General features: G+C 44.6%; 1 protein-coding gene across 18 annotated transcripts in view; it reads left to right on the top strand.

Moving 5' to 3' along the window:
* Window positions 1-18,178, top strand: part of PTS (6-pyruvoyltetrahydropterin synthase) — a 255,496-nt gene that overhangs the window by 86,533 nt on the left and 150,785 nt on the right. The window contains exon 7 of one of the 18 annotated variants that reach the window (XR_009741107.1): window positions 14,772-15,174. The exons of the other annotated variants lie outside the window; for them this stretch is intronic. The gene's annotated coding sequence lies outside the window, so the exon portion shown is untranslated. Of the gene's footprint in view, window positions 1-14,771; window positions 15,175-18,178 lie in introns of those variants that run through there. 18 annotated transcript variants of the gene reach the window in all.

Genomic DNA, 18,178 nt, shown 5'->3' on the forward strand with positions numbered 1-18,178 from the left:
CGGGAGGGCCGTGTTCTGATCGTGCAGGTGTGGGGCCTTTTGATGCGATCTCAAAAACGACAGAATGGTCTCTGTTCGTTTCCAAGGCAAACCATTCAATATCACAGTAATCCAAGTCTATGCCCCAACCAGTAACGCCGAAGAAGCTGAAGTTGAACCGTTCTATGAAGACCTACAAGACCTTTTAGAACTAACACCCAAAAAAGATGTCCTTTCTATCATAGGGGACTGGAATGCAAAAGTAGGAAGTCAAGAAACACCTGGAGTAACAGGTAAATTTGGCCTTGGAATATGGAACGAAGCAGGGCAAAGACTAATAGAGTTTTGCCAAGAAAATGCACTGGTCATAACAAACACCCTCTTCCAACAACACAAGAGAAGACATGTCTACACATGGACATCACAAAATGGTCAACACCGAAATCAGACTGATTATATTCTTTGCAGCCAAAGATGGAGAAGCTCTATACAGTCAGCAAAAACAAGACCAGGAGCTGACTGTGGCTCAGATCATGAACTCCTTATTGCCAAATTCAGACTGAAATTGAAGAAAGTAGGGAAAACCACTAGACCATTCAAGTTTGATTAAATCAAATCCCTTATGATTATACAGTGGAAGTAAGAAATAGATTTAAGGGCCTAGATCTGATAGATAGAGTGCCTGATGAACTATGGACTGAGGTTCGTGACACTGTACAGGAGACAGGGATCAAGACCATCCCCATGGAAAAGAAATGCAAAAAAAGCAAAATGGCTGTCTGGGGAGGCCTTACAAATAGCTGTGAAAAGAAGAGAAGCGAAAAGCAAAGGAGAAAAGGAAAGATATAAACGTCTGAATGCAGAGTTCCAAAGAATAGCAAGGAGAGATAAGAAAGCCTTTCTTAGTGATCAATGCAAAGAAATAGAGGAAAACAACAGAATGGGAAAGACTAGAGATCTCTTCAAGAAAATCAGAGATACCAAAGGAACATTTCATGCAAAGATGGGCTCGATAAAGGACAGAAATGGTATGGACCTAACAGAAGCAGAAGATATTAAGAAGAGATGGCAAGAAGAACTGTACAAAAAAGAGCTTCATGACCCAGATAATCACGATGGTGTGATCACTCACCTAGAGCCAGACATCCTGGAATGTGAAGTCAAGTGGGCCTTAGAAAGCATCACTATGAACAAAGCTAGTGGAGGTGATAGAATTCCAGTTGAGCTATTCCAAATCCTGAAAGATGATGCTTGAAAGTGCTGCACTCAATATGCCACCAAATTTGGAAAACTCAGCAGTGCCCACAGGACTGGAAAAGGTCCATTTTCATTCCAATCCCAAAGAAAGGCAATACCAAAGAATGCTCAAACTACTGCACAATTGCACTCATCTCACACGCTAGTATAGTAATGCTCAAAATTCTCCAAGCCAGGCTTCAGCAATATGTGAACCGTGAACTTCCTGATGTTCAAGCTGGTTTTAGAAAGGGCAGAGGAACCAGAGATCAAATTGCCAACATCTGCTGGATCCTGGAAAAAGCAAGAGAGTTCCAGAAAAACATCTATTTCTGCTTTATTGACTATGCCAAAGCCTTTGACTGTGTGGATCACAATAAACTGTGGAAAATTCTGAAAGAGATGGGAATACCAGACCACCTGATCTGCCTCTTGAGAAATTTGTATGCAGGTCAGGAAGCAACAGTTAGAACTGGACATGGAACAACAGACTGGTTCCAAATAGGAAAAGGAGTACATCAAGGCTGTATATTGTCACCCTGCTTATTTAACTTACATGCAGAGTACATCATGAGAAACACTGGACTGGAAGAAACACAAGCTGGAATCAAGATTGCTGGGAGAAATATCAATCACCTCAGATATGCAGATGACACCACCCTTATGGCAGAAAGTGAAGAGGAACTAAAAAGCCTCTTGATGAAAGTGAAAGTGGAGAGTGAAAAAGTTGGCTTAAAGCTCAACATTCAGAAAACAAAGATCATGGCATCTGGTCCCATCACTTCATGGGAAATAGATGGGGAAACAGTGGAAACAGTGTCAGACTTTATTTTGGGGGGCTCCAAAATCACTGCAGATGGTGATTGCAGCCATGAAATTAAAAGACACTTACTCCTTGGAAGGAAAGTTATGACCAACCTAGATAGCATATTCAAAAGCAGAGACATTACTTTGCAAACAAAGGTTCGTCTAGTCAAGGCTATGGTTTTTCCTGTGGTCATGTATGGATATGAGAGTTCGACTGTGAAGAAAGCTGAGCACTGAAGAATTGATGCTTTTGAACTGTGGTGTTGGAGAAGACTCTTGAGAGTCCCTTGGACTGCAAGGAGATCCAACCAGTCCATTCTGAAGGAGATCAGCCCTGGGATTTCTTTGGAAGGAATGATGCTAAAGCTGAAACTCCAGTACTTTGGCCACCTCATGCGAAGAGTTGACTCATTGGAAAAGACTCTGATGCTGGGAGGGATTGGGGGCAGGAGGAGAAGGGGACGACAGAGGATGAGATGGCTGGATGGCATCACTGACTCGATGGACGTGAGTCTGGGTGAACTCCGGGAGTTTGTGATGGACAGGGAGGCCTGGCGTGCTGTGATTCATGGAGTCGCGAAGAGTCGGGCACGACTGAGCGACTGATGTGATCTGAACAGCCCTCCTTGTTGACTGCTGTCTCGGAATATTGCCTTCATTCTGTGGGGTCATGGACTTGAGCTCTCCTCAGCTTATATCAGCCTCTGCCACTTGAGTCCTTTGGTTGGTGGCTTTCTGCTTCAGGTCGTGGGTGCAGGCTGCTGGAAAGTGGTGGGGAGAGATGGCGAACTCCCTTGGAAAGGGCGAAGGACACGGCACAGGTCCACTTTTATTTATCTTCTCATAATTTTTGCATATTTAAGTTTTTCTTAAAAACTGTATTTATTTATTTGGCTGTGCCAGGTCTTAGTTGAGGCAGGCTGGATCGTTAGTAGTGGCATGTGAACTCTTAGTTGCAGACTGGGATCTAGTTCCCTGATCAGGGTTTGAACCTGGGCTGCCAGCATTGAGAGCATGCAGCCATAAGCCACTGGACTTCCAGGGAAGTCCCTGGATATTCTCTGTCTTGATCTACACTAGGAACTTCCTGGAGGCTTGTGTCTAAGAGACAGGGGGCAAGTGCAGGACTCAGAAGATGGCCGTGAAGCACAGACTTGAGTGTTGGTGGGGACACTGGCTGCCTCAGGCCCAGCATCTGGATTTATCTACCTGGCAGCTCAGACAGTTTATCACATCAGGGTTCTCCTTAGAACCAGCAAGCCCAGGGTCTCAGGACTATATGCTCCTGCCCACAGAACTGTGCCCACCTTCCCTAGTTTGCTCACATGTAGCATCACTCCTAGCTGGTACCCTGACCCACCATTCTCATCTCCATCTCCGCACTTAGCTTGCGGTTTTCAGGTTGTGCCTGAAGGAGCACAGGCCTTAGAGTTGGTTTCAAGTTGCTGCTCTCCCACCTACTAGTCCTATGTGACTTGCTATTCGAGTCTGAGTATTTTTGTTTGTACCAGGCTCATTGCCCTGCTGTGACAATTGATTCAATAATTGTTATTTGAGTGCCAAGTAAGTGTCAGACACTGTGGTCAGTATGGAGGGGCGCAAAGACCAGTACTCAGAACTCGATTCCTGATCTTTTTTTAAAGATGCATATGTTAAAAAAATCTGCTTATTTATTTGGCTGCACCAGGCCTCAGTTGCAGCATGCGGGATCTTTAGTTGTGGCTTGTGGGATCCAGATCCGTGACCAGGGAACAAATCTAGGCCCCTTGCTTCACGAGCATGAAATCTTAGCCACTCGACCATCAGGCAAATCCTTCAATCCCTCATTTTGAATCTGGTTTAGTGTTGGGAAGTAGGGCCAAAAACAGATAACTTCAAAATAATGGGTAAAAGCTAAGATAGAGGTAAGCACAGAATGATTTAGGAGTACAAATGAAAGGCGAAAATGCTTTTTGGAGTAGATAGTGGATGAGCTGTTTTTAAGAATGGGGGGATATGACCCAGCCAAGTGGGTGAAGTTGAGGTACATGCTCCTGGAAGATGAAATGATGTGATGGGAGCAGGGGATTACTGAAAGTTAATGTTCAAGACAAAGATTGATGGGGCTGATGCTGGAGAGTGAATAGCGGCTACGTAATGGGAGGCCTTATAGGTCACACCAAGAATTTGGAACTCCATCCTACAGGCAAGGGGTCTTAAAGCAGGAGAGGGACATGGCCAGATCTGGGTTTGGACCAGTCACTTTAGCAATTATGTTGGGAACGGATATGAGAGTGAAATCTCTGGAGCTAGAAATCCAGGTAGGAGGCTGTTGCAATAGTCCAGGTGAGTGATGATAAATTACCACACAATTCATCATCAGCAGGTGCTGGGTGTAGGGGAGAGGGGTCAGATGTTAAAAATCAGGGCAATAAAAAGAGCAGATCCTAGAGGCAGATTGCTGAGGGGAGGGTGGGGTTAAGGATGACTCCGGGTGTCTGGTTTACCTGGGATGGGTGGAGGATGTGCCATTGACTAATAGGGGTCACAGGAGGAGCCGGTTTGGGATAAGAGTGGAGATGATGAGTTCAGCTTCACACAGGTCTAGTTTGAGGTGCCTGTGAAATGTCCCAGTGGAGATGCCTAGCACAGAGTGAATACACAAATCTGATTTCGGAAAGGAAATCCAGGATGGGGTATAGATTTGTGAGTTGCCTGAACATAGATGATAGTGAAAATTCCCACAGTGGATGCTATTGTCCAAGAGCACTGTGTGGATTGGGAAAAGTACTAGTCAAGGGCTGACTGACAGGAAACTCCAGTGATTAAGTGGTAGGTGGAGAAAGGGTCCAAAGCAGAAACTCATACCTACGTGGAGAGGACGGTGTTACAGTCATGAGGGAGTAGATGGTTTCAAAAATGAGAGAGTGAGTAATAGAGTCAAGTGCATCAATAATAAAAGTATAGAAAACTCCCCACTGAATTTGGCAATAGGAAGGTATTGATGATTTTCAACTGAGGAGTGGATTAGGGGATCAGAGACTGCAGTGAATTGAATTGGGGAGGGGAGGAAGTGGAAAGAGTAGTACAGGTTTCAGTAAAGGAGGAATAAGGAAGACAAAGTGGGGCTGAGAGACCCAAGTGAAGGAAGGTTTTTGTTTGCTTTTATTTTATTTTTTTATTATGTCTACAATCTCCATTTTGTATATTAAATTTTTATTTTGTGTTGGAGTATAGCTGATTAACAATGTTGTGATAGTTTCAGGTAGACAGCAAAGGGACTCAGCCACACATATACATGTATCCTTTCTCTCCCCAACTCCCTTCCCCTTCAGGCTGCCACATAACACTGAGCAGAGTTCCCTGTGCTGTCCAGTAGGTCCTTGTTGGTGATCCATTTTAGATATAGCAATGTGTAATGTCCATTCCCAGCTCCCTAACTATCCCTTCCTCCCATCCTCCCCTCATCCCCAGCAACCATATGTTCGTTCTCTTTTAAAATATTGCAAAATTTCAGCATATTTGTAGTATCAGAGGCAGGAAAATATTAGAGAAGGGGAGGCTGAAAGACAGGGAGTGAATACAACCGTCTCAGACCGTCCTGATATCTGTGACGTGAAACTCCAACAAGTTCAGACAAGCAGGCTTCCTTCTACAAGTCATTTTTCACAATTAAACTGTAAGCCTTCCCTCTTCACCCAGCAACAGAGTCCACTAGTCTTTGTATCTCAGTCTGCAGCAGCTCAAATTCCAGCTTTCTATATGGACCCAAGTCATTATTCAGTCATCCAACATGAACAATTGGCTCCCCACATACTTGGCTGAGCAACAAGGCTTCCAACCAGGTTTTCTCAGCCTACTTCAGTTCAGCTGATTCCAGCACTTACTTATGCACCCCTGCCTCCAGCCCTACTGTCTGGGTGCCAGACCTGCTGTTTCCCAGGCTCAGGAATTATTTAGTTTTCACTTCAACCATAGAGATCTCATCCAACCTTTATGCATAACAGTCTATCCCCACCATCTGTGACCCTTCCTGGTACTGCCATCCACAGCTTTCCAGCTGTCCAACACCAGGAACCTGCCAATTGGGTCTTGCCTTTCAATAAACTTCAAATATGCAGACTATTCCTGTATTGTATGAGCATCAGCTGAGTCAAGCAACAGAACTAGAAGGTTCCCAACTGATTGACACATATCTTCTCCAGGCTAGAGTGGATCTTACCAGACTTCAACTCTTTATTCTGGACAAGTACAATAGTCTGGTCAGACAAATTTTTATAACACTGCCCAGGCATTAAGGGCTCTCCAGCAGATTACATTACCTTTATCAGCACCCCAGCTATTTTTTTTTTTTTGCCTAATTTTGGATCTAAAGGGCAGCCTTTAATTGCTCTGCCTCAGACTCTTCAGATGCCACTTGGCATCTCCTTTCTTCCATGAAACTCTCCCCATTCAGACATGACAGCTTTGGTAAAATATTAGTTAGGCTAAGTCTTGCTTGCCTCCAGTCAGTCATCTTTGTATGAATCCAATGGTTGTTTTTCTAAATGGATTTTAGCTGACATTCATGAAGAGCAGTGAGTACCTATAACTGTGCTGCTAAAGGAAGGAAATCTGAGAAGGTGCATTTCTGTGCCAGAGCTGTGTCACAGCCATCCTTTGGGCTCTCTGCTGGAAAAGCAGAATCAAGTTTCAAATAATGCATTTAAAAATTATATCCTCTGTTTTATAAATGTGGGACAGTACCGTACCCCGGGCTTCCCCAGTGGCTCAGTGGGTAAAAAGTCCACCTACAACGCAGGAGCCACAGGAGATGTGAGTTCAATCCCTGGGTCGGGAAGAGCCCCTGAAGTAAGAAATGGCAACCCACTCCAGTATTCTTGCCTGGAGAATCCCAGGGACAGAGGAGCCTGGCAGGCTACAGTCCGCAGGGTCACAAAGACCAGGACACGACTGAACGACTGAGCATGCCTGCTCTGTATCCTACCTCTGTGAATGTAAAATATCTTGTACCTATGTAGCAGTGACTATGCTTTACCAGAGCTGTTAATTAATATTATTATTATTTGGCTGTGTGGCTTGAGGGATCTTAGTTCCCTGACGAGACCATGGATTGAACCCAGGCCCCTGGGAGTGGAAGCATGGAGTCCTAATCACTGGACTGCCAGGGAAGTCCAAGAGCTTTTTTTTTTCTCTCTCTCTATTTTTAAGATAATTTTTACAGCTATATTTTATTTTTTTAATAATTTTATTTATTAATCTATTTATTTTTGGCTGTGCTACATCTTTCTTGCTGTGTGAGTGCGAGCTTTTTCCTATTTGCGGCGAGCAGGGAAGCCCACACCCTTGCAGTGGGCCGGCTTCTCGTTGCAGTGGCTTCTCTTGTGGAGTGGGGGCTCTAGGGTATGTGGGCTCCAGTAGTCGCAGCTCCTAGGCTCTAGAGCACAGGCTCAATAGTTCTGGCGCATGGGCTTAGTTACCCCGAGGCGTGTGGATTCTTCTTGGACCAGGTGAGAGCTGCATTGGCAGGTGGATTCTTTACCACTGAGCCACCAGGAAAGTCCCTTCCCAACGCCCCCACTCCAGCTGTTTTTAATGAGGCTATTCTATTCTAGAGTGTTTTCTTTCCAGATGATGATTGAGAAGCTAATAAAGAAATAATGCAGGATACTACAACAATAACAGAACTTGGCTGTTTCCTGGGGTTTTGTCTTATATGTTTATTTATTGATGGAGGCAAGTCTCATTTATTTCCCTAGGATCTCTTGGTTTCAGCATTGTTTTTCCAGTATGCTTCTTTTAAAAACATTTTAAACTGGAGGATAATTACTATATTGTGATGGCTTCTGCCATACATCAACATGAGTCAGCCATAGGTATACACATATCCTCTCCCTCTTAAGCCTCCCTCCCACCTCCCACCCCATTCCCCCCTTCTAGGTTGTCACAGAGCCCCAGCTTTGGATTCCTTTGTCATACAGCAAATCCCCATTGGCTATCTACCTTACATATGGTGGTGTATATGTTTTAGTGCTACCCTCTCAAATCATCCCACTTTTTCTCTCCCTCACTGTGCCCCAAACTCTATTCTCACTGCTGTCTTGTAAACAGGTGCATCAGTACCGTCTTCCTAGATTTCATATATATGCTGTAATATACAATGTTGGTCTTTTTCTTTCTGAATTACTTCACTCTGTATAATAGGCTTTAGGTTTGTCCACCTCATTAGAACGGACTCAAATGTATTCCTTTTTATGGCTGAATAATATTCCATTGTAGATATGTATCACAACTTCTTTGTCCATTCATCTATTGATGGACATCTATGTTGCTTCCATGTCTTGGCTATTGTAAATAGTGCTGCAGTGAACATTGGGGTACATGTGTCTTTTTCAATTATGGTTTCCTCATATGCCCATTGGGTCATATGGTAGCTTTGTACATGGAAAATATATGGGAAAACAATGGAAACAGTGAGAGACTTTATTCTGGGGGGCTCCAAAATCACTGCAAATGGTGACTGCAGCCATGAAATTAAAAGATGCTCCTTGGAAGAAAAGCTATGACAAATCTAGACAGTGTGTTAAACAGCAGAGACATTACTTTGCTGACAAAGGTCCATCTAGTCAAAGCTATGGTTTTTCCAGTAGTCCTGTATGGATGTGAGTGTTGGACTATAAAGAAAGCTGAGGGCCAAAGAATTGATGCTTTTGAATTGTGGTGTTGGAGAAGACTCTTGAGAGTCCCTTGGACTGCAAGGAGATCAAACCAATTAATCCTAAAGGAAATCAGTCCTGAATATTCATTTGAAGGACTGATGCTGAAGCTGAAGCTCTAATACTTTAGCCACCTGATGTGAAGAACTGACTCATTGGAAAAGACCCTGATGCTGTAAAAGACTGAAGGCAGGAGGAGAAGAGGAGGACAGAGGATGAGATGGTTGGATGGCATCACCGACTCGATGGACATTAGTTTGAGCAAGCTCCGGGAGTTGGTGATGGACAGGGAAGCCTGGTGTGATGCAGTCCATGGGGTCGCAAAGAGTTGGGCATGACTGAGTGACTGAACTGATACAGATGGTAGCTTTATTCCTAGTTTTTAAAAGAATCTCCATACTTCTCTCCATAGTCTTTTTAAAATTATTATTATTATTTTTAAATGGATATGACTGCAAAACCTGGAAAAGCTGTTACTGCTGTTAATGCATAACATATCGATATGTTCTCTCTCTCTTTGTATATAAACTCATATTTTATATACAGTAAGTCCCCTACATACAAACAAGTTCCATTCTGAGAGCATGTTTGTAAGTCCAACATTTTCATCCAATAAAGTTATCCTAGGTACCCAGCTTTTATAGCTAACAACACCAGACACAGGAACTAACTTATGTGATTGGATGTGTGAATGCATGTTCCTATGTTTTTAAGTTCTCAACTCGAAGGTTCATATGTAGGGGGCCTACTGTATATAAAATTTGAAGTTTTGGAAACATTAGCAGTGCTCCCAACTTTGGAAACAGTATCCCAATTGTACCATATTTGGTTGGCATTGTACAGAAATTAACAGCTTCCTGGTCTAGACCCATAAGTCAAGGCTGTATACTGTCACCCTGCTTATTTAACTTATATGCAGAGTACATCATGAGAAACACTGGACTGGAAGAAACACAAGCTGGAATCAAGATTGCTGGGAGAAATATCAATAACCTCAGATATGCAGATGACACCACCCTTATGGCAGAAAGTGAAGAGGAACTCAAAAGCCTCTTGATGAAAGTGAAAGAGGAGAGTGAAAAAGTTGGCTTAAAGCTCAACATTCAGAAAATGAAGATTATGGCATCCGGTCCCATCACTTCATGGCAAATAGATGGGGAAACAGTGGAAACAGTGTCAGACTTTATTTTTCTGGGCTCCAAAATCACTGCAGATGGTGACTGCAACCATGAAATTAAAAGGTGCTTACTCCTTGGAAGGAAAGTTATGACCAACCTAGATAGCATATTCAAAAGCAGAGACATTACTTTGCCAACAAAGGTCCGTCTAGTCAAGGCTATGGTTTTTCCTGTGGTCATGTATGGATGTGAGAGTTGGACTGTGAAGAAAGCTGAGCGCCGAAGAATTGATGCTTTTGAAGTGTGGTGTTGGAGAAGACTCTTGAGAGTCCCTTGGACTGCAAGGAGATCCAACCAGTCCATTCTGAAGGAGATCAGCCCTGGGTGTTCTTTGGAAGGAATGATGCTAAAGCTGAAACTCCAGTACTTTGGCCACCTCATGGGAAGAGTTGACTCATTGGAAAAGACTCTGATGCTGGGAGGGATTGGGGGCAGGAGGAGAAGGGGACGACAGAGGATGAGATGGCTGGATGGCATCACTGACTCCATGGACATGAGTCTGAGTGAACTCCGGGAGTTGTTGATGGACAGGGAGGCCTGGCGTGCTGCGATTCATGGGGGCAAAGAGTCAGACACAACTGAGTGACTGAACTGAACTAAACACATTATATTAAACATGTAAGGTCTTATCTACATAGGTTTGACTAGAGAAGTTAACAAAGTATTCTCCAAATAAAAACAGAGAAGATAAGGAGTGAAAATTGATAAAGATAGGTTCTAAAGGTAGAGAATGCAGATGGAGGGACTGGCCTAGGGTAGGAGGAAGGACTCTCACCCCGGTGGGAGAGGGAAAAGGAAAAGTGAAGATGGATAAGAGTGTGGACGGGGACTGGAAAGTTAATAAAGCTCTCATCTTAGGGCTTCCATTTTCTCATTAAGATCGGAAGAGTTGTTGTCTGCTGAGATGGAGGGGCTTTGGGGTTGGGTGGGTGGGTGGCTTGAAGAGTGCTGTGGAGGCTGGAACAATTTCTGAGGAGAATGGGGGAGATCGCCTGCAAAGCACAAGGGAAAGGATCCTTGATCTGTGACACTGAGAACCCAGTTGATATGGGAGCCCCTGGCACCATGATGGAATTGTGTGCTTTCCTTCATTGGTAGAGGAGGGTTGAGGCAGGTCATGGCGTGCGTTAGGTATCCTCAGAGGCAGAAGGCAGATGCTTGTGAGAGCTGGGTTCAGGTCAACTGTGTGGTCTAGGCTGGGTGGGCAGAAAATGAAGGACTCGAGGTAGGCGTCGTGAGGCTGAGGGGCAGATGTAGTGAGTGAGAACAGGGAAGAAGTATGTGGCAAGAGGGTTGCTGTTTGAGACTGGGCCACTGGAGCTTGAGATTTCTGACATGAGGCAGTTCTGACAAGGTTCTTGGATGTGGGGGAAACTGAAGGGAGTGGAAACGAAGCCACGGGATTGGGGAGGTTTGTGTGTGGTGTCTATGAGCTATGGACATCCAACTTTCCCAGCAAGATGGCGGACGTGGAGGAGAGAGAAGGGCTGTTGGTCTTGAGTGTGAGGTTAGATGTTGAAAGTTAGAGGAATGGCAGAGGCTCGTGGAACCTCAGGGAAGAGGCTGTTTTCAGGAAAAGGAAGAGCAAAGGTTTGGAAATGGCCCTGGGGAGTGAGGAGGAGGACACCCCCTCTTCCTGACCTTGGGTTCAGTGGGAGTTGGGAGTTGAGTGAGCTCCATGAAGGGTTACAAGGAAGCTGTCAGACTGGAGTCTGTACAGTTTGCATGCTGCCCAAGGAGGGGAGGGACTGGAACCATTAGTTACACTTTGAGTCCTCAGGGGCTGGACTGCCTAGGGGGTACTTTTAACCAATGTGACCTAAACCAGAGGAGCCACCTTCTAATTTGCCCAAGGTTCAGAAGGGTTAGCAGTGGCCTTGGGGAGTTCTGTCCTCAGCAGAGAGCTGGGTTTCATCAGAGATGGCAGAGTGTAGAGAATGGATCAAAGATGTCATGGAGTTCACTAGGCAGTCGGGGGTTCAAATGGCCCAGAGGGAAGGTTGGTGAGAGAAGCGTGGAGATGGGGAGGAGAGGGTGGTGGATGGAGAATGGAGCAGCCCTGAAGTGTCCTGTGGAGGAGGGGTATCTGGAGGGGCTTTCCCCAGGGAGGAGGGGCTCTGAAGCATGAACAGACTGGCTGATTCCAAGGTCCCCCCCCCCCCCAAAAAAGCCACTAGCCTCTCAGGGCCAGGCTGGAGCTCCAGAATGATCCCATTTGGATATATCAGCATAGTCCTTGGACATCTACATTGGTGTCAGTATGCTTATTAAAAATGCATGCTTCCGGACCCCACCCAAGATATGAAGACATGACGCCTTGGTGTGCCATTATGCTCTCCTCCAAGGTGATTTTTAAGCATGTCAAAGTTCGAGAACCTCTGCCTGGGAGTCTCGATGGTCCTGGGTGCATAGCGCCTAGTGGTATTCAGTGGGGGTAATATCGATTCAGCACCTGGTGCAGGGCTTGTTTGGACAATGACAGGTTTTACACATAACCCCGGGTTTGTATTGGTGACATGGGAGGGGTGTAGGAACCCGCAGAGAGTTTACTGTTAGCTGATACACATGCCATCCAGGGAGTGAGCAGAATATTGCTTACTTTTCCCTTCACAACACCTCTCAGTCACACCTCTGGGGATCCCCCTTCTTGCTCTCGTCTCCCCCTTTTTCTCTTCCACAGGCCTCTTGGTCTTTTCTATCCACAGCCTCTCTCATGGCTCTGCTGCAAGTAGGGGCCCCGGGTCATTCCTGAGGCTGGTGTGTGGAACATGAGCAAGGCAGGTGTACTGACGGCCCCCCCTCACTTCCTTCAGTACTGTACCTTGCTAACAATTTACCTCATTTCTCTGTGTTACTGAAGGCTCCTCAGAAGTGGGGGGAGAAAAAAAGGAAAGGATGGGGCGCAAGGACCCCTTCCCACCTTGTCACCTGAATCTTACACTTTACGTGGGTTCCAGTCCTGCCTTGGCAGCCAGTTCTCTCCAACACCTCCAGCCCACAAGTGAACTGGAACTCTCTTGAAATTCTAAGCAGAATTTGAATTAATTCAATTCCAATCCAACATCAGAATCTGAGTAAAGCAAATGTCTATTTAGTTGGGAAGCTTTGGGCTTGCCAGGTGGCTCAGTAGTTAAGAATCCACCTGCCAACACAGGAGTTGCAAGAGGTGTGGGTTCAATCCCTGGGCCGGGAAGATCCCCTGGAATAGAAAATGGCAACCCACTCCAGTATTCTTGCCTGGAAAATTCCATCGACAGAGGAGTCTGGTGTGTTACAGTCCATGGGGTCACAAAGAGTCAGATAGGACTGAGCACATGCGCAAGTGCAAGCTAGATGCTTTGGCAATACAGATGATACACATCAGCGAATGGTAGAGGGAAAACTCTTGTGCCCTAGGGAACAGAGAAAGGAGCCCTGGCAGGGCTGGGTTTGAAACTGCCAAAAGTGGGAAAAGGGATGGGCCGGACATAGCGCAGCAGGTGAAAGGGTAAAAAACAAGTCAGTAGGGCTTGTGAAATGAAATTTGCTCAGCTTAGGTGTAGAGGGGGTGATTTCTTGGGTCAGATGTTCAGGAGATGATCACGTGGCCTATGGGACCTGCGGACATCAGTAAGGTATGAGAAGGTGAAAAACAAGCAAGCAAGCGTGCAAACAAATTCCAGACCCTTGAATCTCCCTACGTGTTCAGCCTTGTAAATGGACGGACAGAGGAAAATCTTAGGATCTGGTGGTAGAAGGGAGTGTGGCAGTTATTTAATCAAACTGACCATGTCATTCGGGTTGGTTTGGTTTCATGCTAATTTAATGAACATTGCCACACCCTTGTAGATGAGCGCTTACCTGTGCTTCTGAGGTTCTCAGACAAACTGGACTAATGGGGATGGGGGTGGGCTGTGGGTAGAAGACATGGCAACCTGCCACTATTTTACAATGATGAATACTGAATTGTGTAGGGATTATGAAATCATTCACTGACATGATGTGACAAGTGTGAGTAAGACACCATCCCAGCCTCTGGAGCTCTCAGGCAATCCAGGAAGAGAATCATATGGACATGTAGCAAGAGTTGAAGATGAATCCCCCCAAGACCTGTTGGATGTGGAAAGACAGTTCCACAAAAGAACAGGAAAGGGAAGAATTAAACTCAGAATGCCTTTTTGTATGTTGCTTTTTTCCCCTCCCCGACAAGACTGCAAGTTCTGGGAAGGTAAATATTGTACAAGTCCCCTACATGCGAACGAGCTCTGTTCTGAGATTGTGTTCCTAAGTCCAATTTGTTCGTAAGTCCAACCCAGTTAGCCAAGGTACCCAACTAACACAGTCAGCTATACAGAACTGTATGGTGATAGGTTTATAATACTTTTCACATAAATAATACATCAAAACAAACACAAAAAATAGAAAGCATTTCAATCTTACAGTAAAGTACCTTGGAAGGTATGGCCGTACAGGACAACAGCTGGCATACAGGGATTGGCATCAAGTGAACAGGCAAGAAGAGTTACTGACTGGAGGAGAGAAAGGAGAGGGGAGATAGTGGAGCTGGAGGAAGGTCAGCATAGGAGATGGAGGGCAAGCTGCAATGTTACTCATGCCTGACGTTGATGGATCGCACGTTCCCATCTTCGAAAGTCCACAACACGAAGCTTCGTGTGTAGGGGACTTACTGAGCCCCCCTTAGTGTCTCCATGATTCTCAGCGTGCCTGGGGTTGAGCATGGAGTAGGCACTCAATATTCGCTCCCTCTTATCCACTTCAGTGACTTTAGGGCTTACACCACGATTTGCATGTGTTAGGTACTTGGTTTTCTAAAATGAATAAAATTAATTTTCCCTGTCTTTCACCTCATCCCTTCATTTCTCCCCTGTCTTCCAAGGATTTATGCAATAAACCATTATTAAGATGAATCATGAAGAGGTCAATGATATTAAAGTTCAGCTTCATTGATGAGAAATTTCACTTAAAACATCAGCAGAGATGAATGAAAGTAATTCCCAACATTAATGAGGCCGCAGGTAAATGACACTTCTATAAATGGTTAATGGGGGAATACTTGTTCAGTTTTTTTGAGAAGGCAAACTGATGCTCTGTCAATAGCCTTAAGATGCACGTATCTCTACATATTTACCCTGAGGAGAAAAATTACTGTGGAGTGGAGAAAGATAAACAGCATTCTTCATGCTACTGAAAGTTGAAAACATCTTAGGACTGTGTGATTAGCATCTTCAAGCAACCTATAATAATGTGGTAGAAATGTATTTGAAAAAATGGGAGCATATTAAAGATGGATTAAATTTAAAAAAAAATAAAAAGCACCAGCTCAGAAAGCAAGAGCAAAAGGCATTCTGGAATTCTGGTTGGCCCCTTTCTGGCTGTGTGGCCTCGGGAAAGTTACTTGACCTCTTTTGCCCTTTGATTTTCTCTTCTGTAAAATGGAGCCGTGGTTCCCTGCTTTGCAGGGTTGCTGTAAGGACTGTTGACATGTACACAGACCAGTAGAACACTTGGTTCTGAGCCTGATATGTATTGGATGCTCAATCAATAGTGGCTTTTATTACCCAATTTCTGCTTTATAAAAAAAGATATGTATTTGCACATGTGAAAGAAAGACCAGTAGAATTTACAGCAAGATGTTAGCAGTGTTGTCTCTGACTGGTGATACTATAGTGATTTTTCTTTCCTTCCTTGGGTTTTTCTCTTTTATCAAATTTTCTACAGCAAACATTGTAGAAATGATATTAATATTATAATCAGAAACAAAGTACTTAGAAAAGAAGCAGTCCTGGACTTGTACTAAAACATGAAAGAAATAGAGATGAACTAGAGATTCATCCGGAGAAGGCAACGGCACCCCACTCCAGTACTCTTGCCTGGAAAATCCCATGGACCGAGGAGCCTGGTGGGCTGCAGTCCGTGGGGTCACTAAGAGTCAGACACCACTGAGCGACTTCACTTTCCCTTTTCACTTTCATGCATTGGAGAAGGAAATGGCAACCCACTCCAGTGTTCTTGCCTGGAGAATCCCAGGGACGGGGGAGCCTGGTGGGCTGCCGTCTATGGGGTCGCACAGAGTCGGACACGACTGAAGTGACTTAGCAGCAGCAGCAGCAGAGATTCATCTATGCTAGGTTATAAGAAACCTTAGGGATCATTTGTTTAATTTCATTGTACAGCTGAGGAAACTGAGGCGCCAAGAGAGAAATGTATAAGGTTAAATATGAATTAGTAGTGAGCATCATTATTTCCTGAGCCAGTACTTTTTCTTATTTTCCTTTTCTTTTTCTATTGGTGTATAATTGCTTTACAGTGTGATGTTAGTTTCTGCGGTACAATAAAGTGAATCAGCCATGTGTATACATATATCCCCTTCTTCTTAAGCCTCCCTCCCACCAACCCCAGCCCAGCCCACTAGGTTATCGCAGAGTACTGAGCTGAGCGCTTTGTGCTGTATTAGCTGGTTCCCACTAACTAGCTATTTTACACAATGTATATTATATATAGGGCTTCCTTGATGGCTCAGTGGCAAAGAATCCGCCTGCCAATGCAGGCGATATGAGTTCAATCTCTGAGTCAGAAAGATCCCCTGCAGAAGGAAATGGCAACCCCCTCCAGTATTCTTGCCTGTGAAACCCCATGGACAGAGGAGCCTGGAGAGCTACGAGTCCATGGAGTTGCAAAAGGGTCAGACGTGACTTAGCGATTACACAACAGGTGCATATGTGTCAATCCCAACCTCCCAATTCCTCCCACCCTCCCCTCCCCTCACTGTGCCCCTCACCAGTGCTTTTTCAACTGCACTTATCTGTCTTTGAGCACTTGGGACTCAAGAAAGGGATGACTTTAGCCCTGGATATTCCCCAAACCTCTGGAGTCACCAGAAGAATCTCGAATCTCTAGAATCTTCTGAATCTCCTGGGGGAGAGACTTCTGTGTCCTTTCCTCTCTCCAGGAAGGGCAGTGTCAGGTAGGGTCCATTACTGGAATCTGCTACTTTCTACCGTCCAAGTGTGAGCAAGTTCCTCCTCCAATTTTGTTTTTTAATTCATTAAATGGAGACAGCAATGTCACTGGAAATCTTTGGCATGATTTCTGAGCCAGGTCACTCTCCGGGAGGGCAGGGTCATCTGCTGATCAGCACATGCATGTCCCGAGAGCATATCCAACCCCTCGTGTCTAAAAGGGACTTGTTGTCTTACCTCCTGGAACCTGTTTCTCCTCCTGTAGTCCACCTTGGAAAATGGAAGCACCAGAATCCATGGTGTTGTCCTCCACATCGCCTTCTTTATAAATTATTTAACTTTAATTTTATTGGAGTATAGTTGATTTACAACATTGTATTAGTTTCAGGTGTACAGCAAAGTGATTCTGTTATACATACACATGTATTCATTAAGATTTTTTTAAGATTCTTTTCTCATCCAGGTTATCACAGAATATTGAGTTGAGTTCCCTGTACTATTCAGTAGGTCCTTGTTAGTTACTTATCTTGTCTATAGTCGTGTATGTATGTTCACCCCAAGCTCCTGACCTGTCCCTCCCTTCCCTGCCACATTTCCCCTTTGGTAACCAAAAGTTTTGTTTTCAATATCTGTAAGTCTGTTTCTGTTTTGTAAATAAGGTCACTTGTATCTTAAAAAAAAAAAAAAAAGATTCCACGTACGAGTGATATCATACGCTATTTGTCTCTCTCTGTCTGACTTTACTCAGTATGACAATCTCTAGGTCCGCCCATGTTGTGGCAAATGGCATTATTTCATTCTTTTTTATGGCTGAATACTGTTCATTATTCAGTGAACATTATACAATGGAACAATGTCCATTGTTCCAATGTTCCACATCTTCTTTATCCATTCTTCTGTCAGCGGATGTCTAGGTTGCTTCCACGTCTTGGCTAGTGTAAACAGTGTCACGGTGAACACTGGGGTGCATGTATCTTTTTGAATCAAGGTTTTCTCTGGATAGATGCCCAGGAGAGGGATTGCTAGATCACATCTTCTGATCCCTTATTGGTTAGTTGCTAAGTCTTGCTGAGTAGCCTATAAACAACTCACATTCATGCAATCAGTGTTGATTAGCACAAGGCACTCTCCATCTGGAAAGTGGGAGGATAGGAGGAAGCACAAGAATGAACCAAACTGTCCTAGAGGAGCTTATCCCTGGGACAGGGTTTCAGGGACATAAACAGGAGTAAAATCAGGTAGAGAGGGATCATCACCATAAGCAAAGGACAGCTAATGAGACGGGGAGCTTGAGATGAAGGGGAGATTAGTTCTAGTGGGGCTT

Source organism: Bos javanicus, chromosome 15 (genome assembly GCF_032452875.1).
Source record: "Bos javanicus breed banteng chromosome 15, ARS-OSU_banteng_1.0, whole genome shotgun sequence".
Lineage (NCBI taxonomy): Eukaryota > Metazoa > Chordata > Mammalia > Artiodactyla > Bovidae > Bos > Bos javanicus.